We start from the raw sequence: 14,834 nt of genomic DNA, 5'->3' as shown, positions 1-14,834 counted from the left end.
GCGCGTGTGCGCGCGTACGCACACGCATGAACAGCGCAGTTCCAGACTCCCAGTGATTAACATGCTACGGACATTCCAACAGTGATGGCTGTCTTGAAGCAAAAACTGATCCCCCCCTTCTCTCACTCTCTCTTCCCCTCTCTCTGTCTCTCTCTCACTCTCTCTCTCTCTCTCTCTCTCTCTCTCTCTCTCTCTTTCTCTCTCTGCCTGTCTGTCTGCGACTCCATGTCGACAGCTGCCAATACTCCCTGCTTCCTCTCCTTCCTCCTTACCTGGTATTCTGTAATTGTTGAAGACGCTCGCGCGCGCGTGTGTATGTGAGTGTGTGTGTGTGTGTTGGGGGGGAGGGTGGCCGGAGGTGGGGGGAGTGTATTGTATACGAGTGTATGTCTGTATCTGTTATCTGTGTTGTGTATGTGTGTAAGAGAAAGAGAGAGAGAGAGCTGGAGGGAGAGAAAGAGTTAGAGGGAAACATGCAGAAGGGGGTTGGGAGAAACAGTCAGACAGACAGAGTCCCGTTTCCACAAGCAGACGATAATAATCGTGTTATTGTTGTTTTTGTTTTCTTTCTGTTTTCCCTGGGGAACGCATCGTGCCGCCAGTTATATGACAGTGCAGCCTCTCTCTCTCTCTCTCTCTCTCTCTCTCTCTCTCTCTTAATCAGTGTGTGTGTTCATGCGTGCCTATGTACGTGCGTGTGTGTGTGAGTGTATGTATGTGTATGATTGTTTGTGTGTGAGTGCGTGCGCGCGCGCGTGTGTGTGTGTGAGTGTGTGTGTGTGTGTGTGCACTGAAAGTCTGGGTGTGAAGGGATAAAAAAAGAAGAAAAAAGATGGAAGTGAAGAGGAGGAGAAAGAGAAGAAAAAAATAGTCGAATGAGAGAGATGGGGTACAGGGTATTTTGAAAGAGAGGGGTTGGGCAGAGAGTGAGCTTGTTTGAGAAAGGAGATACTTTGAGAGAGGTGGAGCCCAGAGAGAGAGAGAGAGGAGGCTAAGATAAATAATGGAGAGACATGCAGACATGGACAAAACCAGCGAGACAGACAGATAAATTATTGGTGGAAGAACAGGAGAAATATACTTCTTTTTTTTTCCTTTTTTCTTTTTTCTATAGCGAAGAAGGGTAATGGTGGTGTGACGATTGTCAATTTCCTTGAGGGTTTTTTATTATTACTTCAGGGGAGCCTATCTCGTCCTGACCATGACACCCATCACGGCAACCCTTCCCGATCCATCACTTCCCTCCATTCCTGGCTGCCCTCTTTTCTGACATCACTTTTTCTTTGGAGGTCGTTGGCCTTCTCTCTCTCTCTCTCTCTCTCTCTCTCTCTCTCTCTTCATTCGGTTTGAAAAAAAAGGAAAGGAAAAAGAAAAGGGATTCTTATCACGATTTCTTTGTGAGAACATTTTTGTGTATGCGTCCACAAAAATCAATAGAGACGCATATTATGGTCAAACAAGCTTCTTCTTCTTCTTCTTCTTCTTCTTCTTCTTCTTCTTCTTTTAACCTGTTTGTTAACTGTTGAATAACATGTGATGTGATGTTTTCTTCGCCTTTTGCAAGGCACTAAAGAAGAATTAGATGCGAAGTCTGTCTTGTTTAATGATATCAACTCTTTTTTTTCCTTTTTGTGTAAAATTGAAATGCGAGGGATGTCCTGATATTGTTATAAAACATCAAAAGTTTTGAAGAAAAGGATGAAATAAAGTCGTACGTTACCAACATATTGCAGTTTTTGTTCAAATCAGTCACCGATTTCGTTTCAGGCATTTCGGCCAGTCACGAAATAGATCACGAACTTCGTATTTGTGATTATCCGAAATTTCTAGAAAACATCACAGCTATTTTCTTAGCAATCCTGGTCTGAATATGCCGATTGCGATTTGATGAAAGTGACTGCTTCCCCCACTATCCCCTCCCACAGCCCCTCTCCGAGCCCCTCACCAACGATATCTACATCAGTGATTTTCGGGAAGTTGAAAAGAACCAACAAATATTTTACAGTGCAACACAGTATCAAGTAAATAATAGATAAATAATGTGTTTCAGTTTCCCTGACCCATGAACTGCGGTGAGTGAGTGGCGTATTTTTATAACTCTTCAGCTCTCTTCAGCATAAGTAAAAAATATATATATATTTTAAAAAAAAATCGGCAGGCACAGCCTCATAGTTTTTCCACCACATTAAACAGAAAAATTAATAGCCTGTGGGGTGTTTCTTTAAGTTTCTCCATATTTTCTTTTGTAAAATATTTCTGTCTTAAATCATCGGTTGCTGTACACAACGACAGAAAATGCGTTTCATCTTCTAAACGGCATTTACACAAAGGACACGATAAATCTACCCCGTAGTCAGACGAAAAGAGTAATTTATGTGTTTTTATGTCAGATATGCCAAGCCTGAATCGAATGAATGTGTCTCGAAGTTTTATATTTTTGATACATTCGAAGTAAGGTTCCAAAGATAACTCAGTTTTGAACAATCTGTACACAGAATATCTTTCGCGTTCCTCGTTTCTTTCATTCCACCATTGTAGCCAACTATCAGATATACGTTCTTGAAATTCACGTAAAAACCAGTTAATCTCTTGTACCCCTTGATTAAGCCAAACAAACCCAAAACCATAAATTGTTAAATGTCTCTGGATATCTGTGACCCAGCATTCTTTACCATTTTCATGAATATTAAGAAGTATGTTGCATGATTTTCTAGGAAGTCTACTATTTTCCATTCTGGTAAGACGTAACCAATATCGAATCGCATTTACTGTTCCATCTATCCATTGTGGTTTCCTGCCCGTTCCACCATATACCATGTCGTTTGGCGGTTTTGGAGATACATTTATGAAGGGTTTTTTATATGCAAATGAATGTGCCTTTTCGATGCGTAAGTCGTTTGAGAGATAGAGAGGTGAGGGGCGGGGGGGGGGGGGGGGGGAGTGGAAAGAGCAGACTTTCACCAATCGATATCGTTTTGTTATCGACATCTGGGCCCTGGTTCTTCGCTATCCTCACCCCCACCCCTATCCCCTTCACCCCCTCCTCCTCCTCTCCATTCACCCCACCCCACCCACCTCCTCACCCCACATCCCGCTTCTACGTGCTCCTCTCGCTGAAAGAGTTGGCGGAAACTGAAAAATGAAGGGACATTGGGGGAGCGGAGAGGGGTATGTTAGAGAAGCTGAGAAGTATGGGGGATGGATGAGGGAGCGTCTCCGAAGAATGTTTTGGATGAACGGGTTTTGGGAAGTTCTTAAGAACAGAAAGAGATGAGGAGAGAAAAAGAAAAGAGAGAGAGGGTGGGGGGAGGAGTGGTTTGCATGGGGAACTGGGGGTGAAAAGGAGGCGAAAGAATACGAAAAAAAGGAAATCTCTCTCTCTCTCTCTCTCTCTCTCTCTCTCTCTCTCTCTCTCTCTCTCTCACACACACACACACACACACACACAGATGCACGCACGCACACCACAGTATGATAACTTATAGATAAGGGCTAAGGGACAGGGGATAATCGGGATTAATTAGGGAAGAGTGAAAAAGGGGAATGAGAAAGAGTAGAAAAAAAATGGGGGAGGGATAGATGAGGAGAGAGAAGAAGAGAATGACGAGGGAGGGGGGGGGGCGTGGCACTGGAGGGGGGGTTGTGGGGTCATGGGATGGAGGATGAGAGGACCTGTGACAAAACCTTTTTTTTTAAGCCACAGATAGTCCATGCCCCCCCCACCCCCACCCCCCGCCCTTCCCCCCGCAAGGTGGGGGGTATTGGGCGTATTTCTATATCTGTCCTTTCCATGTCAGTGTGGTGGTGGTGACATGTGTGAGGGAGGGGACAGTTAGAGCTGGGCTTGTGGGCGTGGGGGGTGAAGTGTGTTGGGAAGAAGGAGTGAGACTGGGTCTCTGACTGGAGCCAGGACTGGAAACGAGTTCAGTCTGAGGGGGACAGGGGTGGTGGTGGAAAGACAGGGAGTGGTGGGGGAAGAAGCGGGTGGCAAAGGGAACTAATTGGAATTTTAGAAAAGAAAAACATCCGAATGTATGTGTATATGCGTGTGTGTGTTTGTGTGTTGTGTTTGTGTGCTTGTGTGTGTGTGGTTGGGGTGTGTGGAGGAGTTGGTTTTGTGTGTTTTTGGATGTTTGTATTTGTTTACATTGTTGTACAATACCTTATTGTCTTAACGCGCGCGCGCGCGCGCGCGTGTGTGTGTGTGTGTGTGTGTGTGTGTGTGTGTGTGAGTGAGTGAGTGAGTGAGTGAGTGTGTGTGTGTGTGTGTGTGTGAGTGAGTGAGTGTGATTTATTTGCTGAATGTGTTTTGTTTGTACACATTCTTGTGCAATGCCAAACTGAATGCGCGCGCGTGAGTGTGTGTAGTTTATTTTAGTCTATCGTCAGCTACTGTGAGTTCTTATTTGACTCGTTTTAATGTCTTTTATTGTTCGTATGTTCATTTCATACTGCTGTTTACAACGAGTCTGTGACTGCACAGGTTAATTTCCATGTGGATTAATAAAGCTTTTGAACTGAATTTGAAATATGTTTTTTTTCTATCGCCATAAAAAAAAAGTTTATCATCATCATGTTCACCGGCATCGTCATGATTATATTGGTGATGACGATAACATCAATGATGAGGAAGGTAGTAGATTGGTTAATACAGAGTCTGTGCGGGACTGAGTTATTACAGTCTGTGAGGGACTGGGTTATTACAGAGACTGTGAGGGACTGGGTTATTACAGAGACTGTGAGGGACTGGGTTATTACAGTCTGTGAGGGACTGGGTTTTTACAGTCTGTGAGGGACTGGGTTATTACAGAGACTGTGAGGGACTGGGTTATTACAGTCTGTGAGGGACTGGGTTTTTACAGTCTGTGAGGGACTGGGTTATTACAGTCTGTGAGGGACTGGGTTATTACAGTCTGTGAGGGACTGGGTTATTACAGAGTCTGTAAGGGACTGGGTTATTACAGTCTGTGCGGGACTGGGTTATTACAGTCTGTGAGGGACTGGGTTATTACAGTCTGTAAGGGACTGGGTTATTACAGAGTCTGTGAGGGACTGGGTTATTACAGTCTGTGCGGGACTGGGTTATTACAGAGTCTGTGAGGGACTGGGTTATTACAGTCTGTGAGGGACTGGGTTATTACAGTCTGTGAGGGACTGGGTTATTACAGTCTGTGCGGGACTGGGTTATTACAGTCTGTGCGGGACTGGGTTATTACAGAGTCTGTGAGGGACTGGGTTATTACAGTCTGTGAGGGACTGGGTTATTACAGTCTGTAAGGGACTGGGTTATTATAGAGTCTGTGAGGGACTGGGTTATTACAGAGTCTGTGAGGGACTGGGTTATTACAGTCTGTGAGGGACTGGGTTATTACAGTCTGTAAGGGACTGGGTTATTACAGTCTGTAAGGGACTGGGTTATTATAGAGTCTGTGAGGGACTGGGTTATTACAGAGTCTGTGAGGGACTGGGTTATTACAGTCTGTGAGGGACTGGGTTATTACAGTCTGTGCGGGACTGGGTTATTACAGTCTGTGAGGGACTGGGTTATTACAGAGTCTGTGAGGGACTGGGTTATTACAGTCTGTAAGGGACTGAGTTATTACAGTCTGTAAGGGACTGGGTTATTATAGAGTCTGTGAGGGACTGGGTTATTACAGAGTCTGTGAGGGACTGGGTTATTACAGTCTGTGAGGGACTGGGTTATTACAGTCTGTAAGGGACTGGGTTATTACAGTCTGTAAGGGACTGGGTTATTATAGAGTCTGTGAGGGACTGGGTTATTACAGAGTCTGTGAGGGACTGGGTTATTACAGTCTGTGAGGGACTGGGTTATTACAGAGTCTGTGAGGGACTGGGTTATTACAGTCTGTGAGGGACTGGGTTATTACAGAGTCTGTGAGGGACTGGGTTATTACAGTCTGTGCGGGACTGGGTTATTACAGAGTCTGTGAGGGACTGGGTTATTACAGTCTGTGAGGGACTGGGTTATTACAGAGTCTGTAAGGGACTGGGTTATTACAGTCTGTGAGGGACTGGGTTATTACAGTCTGTGTGGGACTGGGTTATTACAGAGTCTGTGAGGGACTGGGTTATTACAGTCTGTGAGGGACTGGGTTATTACAGTCTGTGTGGGACTGGGTTCGAATTCCGCTCTCGCCCTTTCTTCCCAGTTTGACTGGAAGATCGAACTGAGCGTCTAGTGATTGGGATGAGGCGGTAAACCGAGGTCCCGTATGCAGCACGCAATTAGCGCACAGAAAAAAGAACCCAGGGCAGCGAGTGTTGTGTCCTCCAGCAAAATTCCGTAGAAGAAATCTACTCGAATAGGTACAGAAATGTTTTGTTATATATATATATATATATATATATATATATATATATATATATGTATATATATATGTGTGTGTGTGTGTGTGTGTATAGACAGGTGTGTGTGTGTGTGTGTGTGTGTGTGTGTGTGTGTGTGTGTGTGTGTGTGTGTGTGTGCAATAAAAGCCTGACAAAGCGTGTTGGGTTATGCTGCTGGTCAGGCATCTGCCTTGTGGTGAAGCATGTATGGCTTTATCCGAACGCAGTGTGAAGCTGAAACTTGTGATGGTGATGATGATTATGGGTCATCCCTAGGAGATAAAAAAAAAATCCGAATCGATCGTAGCTGCTGTTCCTCTGCTAATGTTTGTTTTATTTATCTGCGTCTGCTTTCTTTTTGTTCGTATTTTCCCCGTCGCACCGGCATTATCCTCGCGCCTTAATGCTGAAGACCCATACCCCGTTCACGCTACCACTTCCATACTCATGCTATCGGAATCCTAGCACTGTCAGTCCACAGGGAACTGTCAATGCAGTGTTACACCGCCGTATGGCCACCAAACAGAGGCTACCCTGCCCTACTTTTGAGTCATTTCGGTGGTGTTGAGAGGAGCTGCAACACCGACTATACTTGCACCCCCTGCTGACGACAGTAATTGCTTTGTCGCGGATCCAGACAGGCTGACCTCTTTGAGTGGAGACTGCAAATACCTCCCTCCAGCGACAGTCTCCAGCAACACCTTCACCGATATTGATAAGTACGCTCGTTATTGAAAGGATGTTTCCTCTCTGAGATAATATTCAATATACAGGTCAGGATGTCTATCACTGTCCTTTGTGTGGACGTCTCCCTCTTGGGATTGTATTACTACTGTTTAGCAAAACCCAGTACAACACTAACAACACTCAGAGTGCGCTATTTACACTTCAAGTGCATGCCACACTGATCTCTTTACACCAACGTTCAGCAGTGAAGGGTGCATCTACCAACGTTGCTGGTGAACTGGGACGGCAATGACACGATCCTGGGTGTGGCAGCGTTTGTAGAAATCAGGATGAGCAGCGGATGGGGGTTAAGGCACATTGAGTCACACGTAGGATGGGACAGTGAAAGTAAGAAATTCAATGTGTGCCGACACTGCATGGGGACCTTGACTACGAACTCACCTCCACAAGCATGGAAGTGGAGGGAAAACCCAAACTGAGGTCTCCATGACATCAGGGCAGGAAAGGCCACAGAATGTAGGACTGTTTATCTGTCGTTTTACCAACTGTGGATGGAGGGACCGGAAATAATAACGGTGTTGTCTCGGAGATCTATTGAGGTTTTTGATACTGTATGTTGCAGAGTTTCTATACTTTCCTCTATCTTTTGTCCTTGCACGACACTGGGCGTGTCAGGCAGTTTTACACAATAACAAGATATTGATGACTTGGACTAAAAATAATTAAATAGATAGCGATAATAACGATGAGCAAACCACACAGAACGGAGGTGAAAGAAAATATATAGCCTCAGTGCAGGGTCCTATTTGGTGGTGGCCCCCTGACGACCTAACTTCGATGACTTCCTGTGGGACTTCCGGGGCTGATACTACAGCAGATGCACCTGGGTGTGGCTGTGCATGGCGGACTCTGGGTGAGTGGCATGAGCGTAATGTTTCCAACTGGCACGGACGATGGGGCGGATTAAAGAAGGTGAAAGGAAAATGAATCAACAACAAAATCATTTGTCCGTTGGGAAGGTGGGAGGGGTAATAGAGGGAAACAGAAGTTAATGGGTGCGCTGGAAGGAGAGTCAGGTGAGTCAGTGACGTTTTTAGGGTCCTAAGCAGACGAGAGATAAATGACTAACAGAGCAAAGAGTTTGGGCGATATAGAGAAAGAGACATTGATTATTAATATGAAAGAGACATATGAATTCCAATTAAGGATATGAAGGACAAGAGGGACGTCAAATTTAAGATCAGTGACACATATGTTACCTTTCCTTCCTTCGTTCCTTCTTGCTATCTTTCTTTTCTCATAAATCACACGTGTGCTGTAGCTTATAGTTTATTTTCAGTTTCAAGGAGGCGCCCCGTGTGGTCAACTTTCAGTTTGAAGGACCAAGGCGTCAGTTCGCTCGGACTAGTCCATATACGGTATATGTATCAGTCTGCACGCTTTGACGCTTCCTTCAAACTGGAACAAAAAAGTTTTGGAGATAAAGGGCCAGAGGGAAGGTACAGACGATTGACAGGGTATCGCCGACAACAGGTTAATTAAAATAAGGAGGGGCTGAAGATTGATTCCTTGAAGATGATGGGAGATAAATTGAACAAATGACAGACAAAGACGGATAAGATAGGAGATAAAGGAAAGAAAGGGCTCTGAGGAAAGGATGGCAAACAAAAATAAATGACTATGGAGGGAAGAGGTGGTGTCAGTAAAATGAGACAACCATGCCTCGAGTTCCACAATACAGCTGGATTTCCATATAATACCGAAACAACCTTTCTCCCCCACCCCACTCCACCCTCCACCCCTCAGCCCCCACCCCACCCCCACCCGTTCCAGCAAACACACCGTTAGGCCACTTCCAGTCCGGAGCCTACTCAATCCGCGTCCACCATACTTCCATGTTCGCCGAACTCCTTGAAGACTTTTCAGCTCTTTCATCGCAGACTTATTCCATCAAGGATAACTGGCATCATTCTAATTGCCTGGGTCATGGGCACGTATCTCTGAACGCGCCTCGCTGCACACAGCAGATCTTGAAAGCTTCTCCTTCCCAGCCCCGCTGGGTAGGGTGGAAATTGGGGGTCTGGTGATGGGGAATTGGGGAAGCTCTGATCTCAAGAGTCGCTTCAGTCGACACACGCCCTCTTCTGTCCATCTTTACTGCCGCACTGTTGGTCTGCATGTCTGCTTCTGTTCTCTGTGTTTTGAATGTTTCAGTGTGAAGTTGTGTGTGTGTGTGTGTGTGTGTGTGTGTGCGCGCGCGCGCGCGCGCGCGCGTTTTATGTTCTCTCCCTGTGTTACTCTTTCTGTCCCGTCTCCGACATTCAGATTCTCCGTCATTGTTTCCGACATTCAGATTCTCCCTGTCATTGTCTCCGACATTCAGATTCTCCCTGTCATTGTCTCCGACATTCAGATTCTCCCTGTCATTGTCTCCGACATTCAGATTCTCCCTGTCATTGTCTCCGACATTCAGATTCTCCCTGTCATTGTCTCACAGTGCGCAGACTGTATCATACACACTTCACCTCAGCTATAAAAATAGAAGAAGAAAAATAAAATAAAAAGATAAGTAAATAAATAAAGCAGAAGTAGTAGTATCAGCAGCAACAACAACAAATGACAGAATTACCTGACGAACGTCACACAAATCAAAATGCGTTTGTCAGTAAGCCTATAGAGCGTTGGTGAACGGGAGATTGTAATAATAGTTGAAAGAAAATAACCAGACTAAACCGTGTCCGACTCTAGCACCCTTTAAAGTAGGCGAAGCGATTAACGCACGTGAACCTCGTCTCGTTTTGAACTGACCAACACTGACTTGCATGTCTGGTTTTGCACGTGGCGGACCCACAAAGGACAATGGAGAGAAATCAGGATTGTCGCTGACAAGTAGGCTGATGCACTTGTTCTCAGACTGTAAACGACGCAGAAAAAGGCGGTGCAAGCCAACAGTCATTCCGGCTATTATAGTGAATTACATGCTCTGAAAAGAGAAAAGGTCACTGTATTTTTCCCCAATTCAGTTTGGTTTGAAACCAGCAGCCACGGCACAGGGCTGTATAATTATCTTGGGCTGAAGAACACCACTATTATAGGCCAGAGGCAGTATGTGTGTGTGTGTGTGTGTGTGTGTGTGTGTGTGTGTGTGTGCGCGCACGCATACGCCCTCGCGCAGACACACACGTACTCAAGTACGTCTATGAAAAGGTCAATGTGAAGACTAAAACTAATGTCTGTCTATGTATTTGTCTTCCTGTCATTTTGTCAGGCTGTCTCCCTCTCTCGTTGCCTGGCAATGAGCTATTGTTTCATATCACTAAAAAGAAGAAATTCAGGAGACACACACACACACACACACACACACACACACACACACACACACACACAGAGAGAGAGAGAGAGAGAGAGAGAGAGAACTGATGAACGAAGCCGCACACCCCACCGTCTAATCCACACGCGCGCGCGCACACACATGCACACACAATTTATAGATAGACACATACGTAGATATACATATATAGATGATTATTTTAGCCCTTGCGTCCACCTCCTCTCCCTCCACTCCACTCCGGGCCCCCCGCCCCCATCCCTTCCCCCCACCCTCCTACACACGGGGTCATGATCATGATGGAGACTTCCTGTCCCTGGTGGTGACTGACTGGCTTCCAACCACCTGACATTTTAGCCTGAGGGCATGATACTCACCTCATGTGTAACCCCTGAATTCTTGCTTCTTCGATTACTATATCACCATTAGTTGTCGTCGTCGTCATTACCATCTTCGTAATTTTTGTCGCGCGCGCGTGTGTGTATTTAGCATTTAAAGAACTGTACTATAATATTACAGGCATTCGCTGTTAACAGATCAAATCATGATAAGCCTAATTATTGTTCAAAAATTGAAATAACAATCGAAAGATGAAGCCTAATAAATTGTTCAAAAATTGAAATAACAATCAAAAGATGAATAAATGAAAGTAACTGAGATAATTTGTACACCTACATCAACAAAACAAGAAAAAAACCCATTGAGAATGTTTTTAAAAACACTTTAAGAGCTTAAGAATAGTGTTAACTTTTTTTTTTTAAACTGATGTAAAAGATTCGTCTGTCTCTATGTCAGGGTGTCACGCGCGCGTGTGTTCGTGTTGATATCTTTTCTGTTTGTGAGCGTATCTAGTACGGGTGTGTGTTTATATGTGCACTTGGTGCTGTACTGACACATGTATTGCAGCCAAATTGGCATTGCACAACGTGTACAAACAAAAAACATTCAGCAAATAAATTGTGTATTTTTGAAACCAAACACACACACACACACACACACACACACACACACACACACACACACACACACACACACACGTTAAGACAATAAGGTATTGTACAACAATGTAAACAAATACAAACATCCAAAAACACACAAAACCAACTCCCCCCACACACCCCAACCACACACACACAAGCACACAAACACAACACACAAACACACACACACGCATATACACATACATTCGGATGTTTTTCTTTTCTAAAATTCCAATTAGTTCCCTTTGCCACCCGCGTCTTCCCCCACCACTCCCTGTCTTTCCACCACCACCCCAGTCCCCCTCAGACTGAACTCGTTTCCAGTCCTGGCTCCAGTCAGAGACCCAGTCTCACTCCTTCTTCCCAACACACTTCACCCCCCACGCCCACAAGCCCAGCTCTAACTGCCCCCTCCCTCACACATGTCACCACCACCACACTGACATGGAGAGGACAGAAATAGAAATACGCCCAATACCCCCCCACCCCCACCCCACCCAGGTTCTAGATGGGAAAAGAGCACTGAGCAGAATATTGAGATCGATGCGGTGCGAAGGGTGGGGTGTAGGGGTGGGTGGGTGGGTGGGGGAGCCATGGACTATCTGTGGCTTAAAAAAAAGGTTTTGTCACAGGTCCTCTCATCCTCCCTCCCATGACCCCACAACCCCCCCCCCCCCCCCCCCCCCCCCCCCCCCCCCCCCCCCGCACCCCTTTGATCCTTATGTCCTTAGACATCCTATCCTTTGGTGGATAGTAATTAGTGTGTAAGTATTTGCTAAATTTTGGCAATTACTTTTTTTTTTTCTTTTTTTTTTTTTAATGGCAATCATGGGGTTATGAATGAGAAACTACTACCATGCAGAGAAAGTGTTCTTCAAATATCACATTTATGCAATTTTAGGTCTGCTTATTAACTTCTACACGTACTGACTTTGCATAAATTTCGGAAGCGAGAGTGCTTGTAGCTGGGCCAGCACACACCTACTAGCTCAGCCTATTGTACTCTCACACACTCACGCTTGCACACACATGTACGCACACCCACCCACCCACACGAAGATGAATTAGTGAATGGGCCCATATATACAAAATGTTGAATTAACCACACACACACACACACACACACATTCTTTTTTTTTAAGCTGCGCTTCCTCGCAGGCGCGCACACGTCCATTCTTCATACTCACCCGCGTCCTTATTGCACTTTCGCGCACACTGACGCACATAAACGTCTATCTTGCCCATCTCCTTCCTCCACCGCAACCCCGGCCCCTCCTAATCCCCATGAACGTAGATATTTTTAAGGTCATATAACCCCCACCCCCCCCCTCACTCCCCCCCCCCCCCCCCCACACACACACACACGTATACACGCGCACGCGCTTTATACCTCCATCTTCCCTGATCACTCCACGTACCGTATTTGTTTTTTCTTGTTTTTGTTGTTGTTGTTGTTTTTCAAGTGATCAATGATTCGATGAAAGGGGAATGGAGTGTGATGATACAATAATCGAGAATGAAGCCAACCGCGCATTCCCCGGCCCGTTTGATAATGATTTTTGTCTCCCTTTAATAGTTTTTCGTGGTGCGTCGGTTGCACGGCATTCAGAACTCAGGCTTCACCACACCCCCATCTGAGTGCCTGGCAGAAGGCTGCCTCTTCTCTGGTAATCAAACGGGAAAGCCGCTGAAGATGACAACGGGTTTGCTTTGTGCACCGAAGCTAGCGCAGATGTTGCCAAGCACAAAGGCCGACACCCCTTTCTTTCCCGAACTGGGACATGGTAAAGACAGCATCGCCACAGTCACGTCATACTGGACTGTTCCATTTCGCTCATCATTGGGAGGTGTAGGGTTGGGCCTTGTATTGTCACGCGGCGCGAAAGTAGGGCTGTGAAATGATGTCTGCCGTGGACGAGAGTGAAGACCAGCGTGGCATGTGTGTGTAGTGGGTGATTCATACATTTGTCAGGGCCTTGATAGTTTCCACACATGAACATCGATCCAATCCGCCAGTTCAAATCAGGGCGCAGAAAGGATACCGCGATCTACTTTGGTGGCCGACTGTTCAAAGCGAAAGCGAGATGGAGGCGACAGTCTAAAGCGTCGTCTGCAACTCGAGATAAGCCTAACGGGGGGGAAAAAAAAGAGAGAAAAAAGCCGCGTGTCCATCCTTTGTCTGCCAGCTGCAGCCAGTGGCAGCAGCGTGTCTGTGCGGTAGGAGAGGCTTGTTCCCGTGGTTTGTTTACTATTGAAGTTTCTTCTTGGTCCGGGTTGCTTCTGAACTCTGCGCGGATTTTCGAAGACTGTAAGTTCATTTATTTGTGTTGATTTGGTGTGTCTGGGAACAAGACAAGACCAAGGGGATAAAAGATAGTAGAATGGTGTAAGTTGGAGTGGGTGGGGGAGAGGAATGGGATGGGGGTTGGGGGTGGGAGGTAGAGAGATAACGGGGAATTGTCGTGTGGCGTGTGTGCCTGTGTGTGTGTGTGTGTGTAGTCGACAAGACGGTGGAAAGGGGATAGAGGAGAAGCGGGGAAGATAATCGAAGACTTTCGTGTCTCATCTGTGTGCTGAGGCCAGAATTAAGTTGGAAGTTACATGTAATTATCGCATGTAAGTGTGTAAATAAGTGTGTAAGCATGCAAGTAACTTCTTCTGCAAACGTCCTAAGTTAAACTAAGAACTATCTGATGACAAGAATTGATCAAGCCAAATCAGCACGGCGGTCAAACTAACGGCATATATTAGTTTCTTATGCCAGAAATACTGCAGTCCCTGGTTAAATTACGCTTGGTATACTGTTTTTAGGGTTCATTTGGTTACTCAGTTGAAGAAATATATGTTCACACACACACACACACACACACACATATATGTATGTATGTATATATATATATATAATATTATATATAATATCTATATTCATATATACATATATATATATTGTCATATATATAGGCCTATTGATCTCCGCACAGACACCAACTACAATTGCAGAGGCCAGTGTGCTTGTTTCTGTTTTCTGTGTGTTTTGTTGAGATGTGTTGGTGGATGGGAAGGAGGGAGAGTTGTGTGACTGTTTTTTGGATGTTGTAATTGGATTGTGTATTGTTTGGGTGATGGGTTTTGGATACATGTTCAATTTGGTTTTAGGGAGTTAACTATGGACATTGAGCTTAGTTATGTGTACCTACCTTTGGTGCAGTATCTTATCATAATTCATCATGTTTGCTTACTTATCAGTTAGTTGGAACAACCTGCATCAGATTTTTGATGGATATTTTTTATTGGAACTGTTGTAATTGTAAAGCGCTTAAAGCAAAATAATTTGATTAGGCGCTATATAAATAAACTTACTTTTCTTCTTAGTATTATTATTGTTATTATCTGTTTACTTATTTATTATCATTAGTAGTTGTAGTGATAATAGTAGATGTAGTATTCATTAATTTATCATTATTATTATTATTATTATCATCACCATTATT

General features: G+C 45.0%; 1 protein-coding gene across 10 annotated transcripts in view; it reads left to right on the top strand.

The window, feature by feature from the left end:
• The window catches only part of LOC143297734 (neuron navigator 2-like), a 487,523-nt gene that overhangs the window by 331,530 nt on the left and 141,159 nt on the right, over window positions 1-14,834 (top strand). The gene's annotated exons all lie outside the window — the stretch shown is intronic.

This window comes from Babylonia areolata, chromosome 23 (assembly GCF_041734735.1).
Source record: "Babylonia areolata isolate BAREFJ2019XMU chromosome 23, ASM4173473v1, whole genome shotgun sequence".
Taxonomy (NCBI): Eukaryota; Metazoa; Mollusca; class Gastropoda; order Neogastropoda; family Buccinidae; genus Babylonia; species Babylonia areolata.
This window is presented reverse-complemented; position numbering and strand designations above follow the sequence as displayed.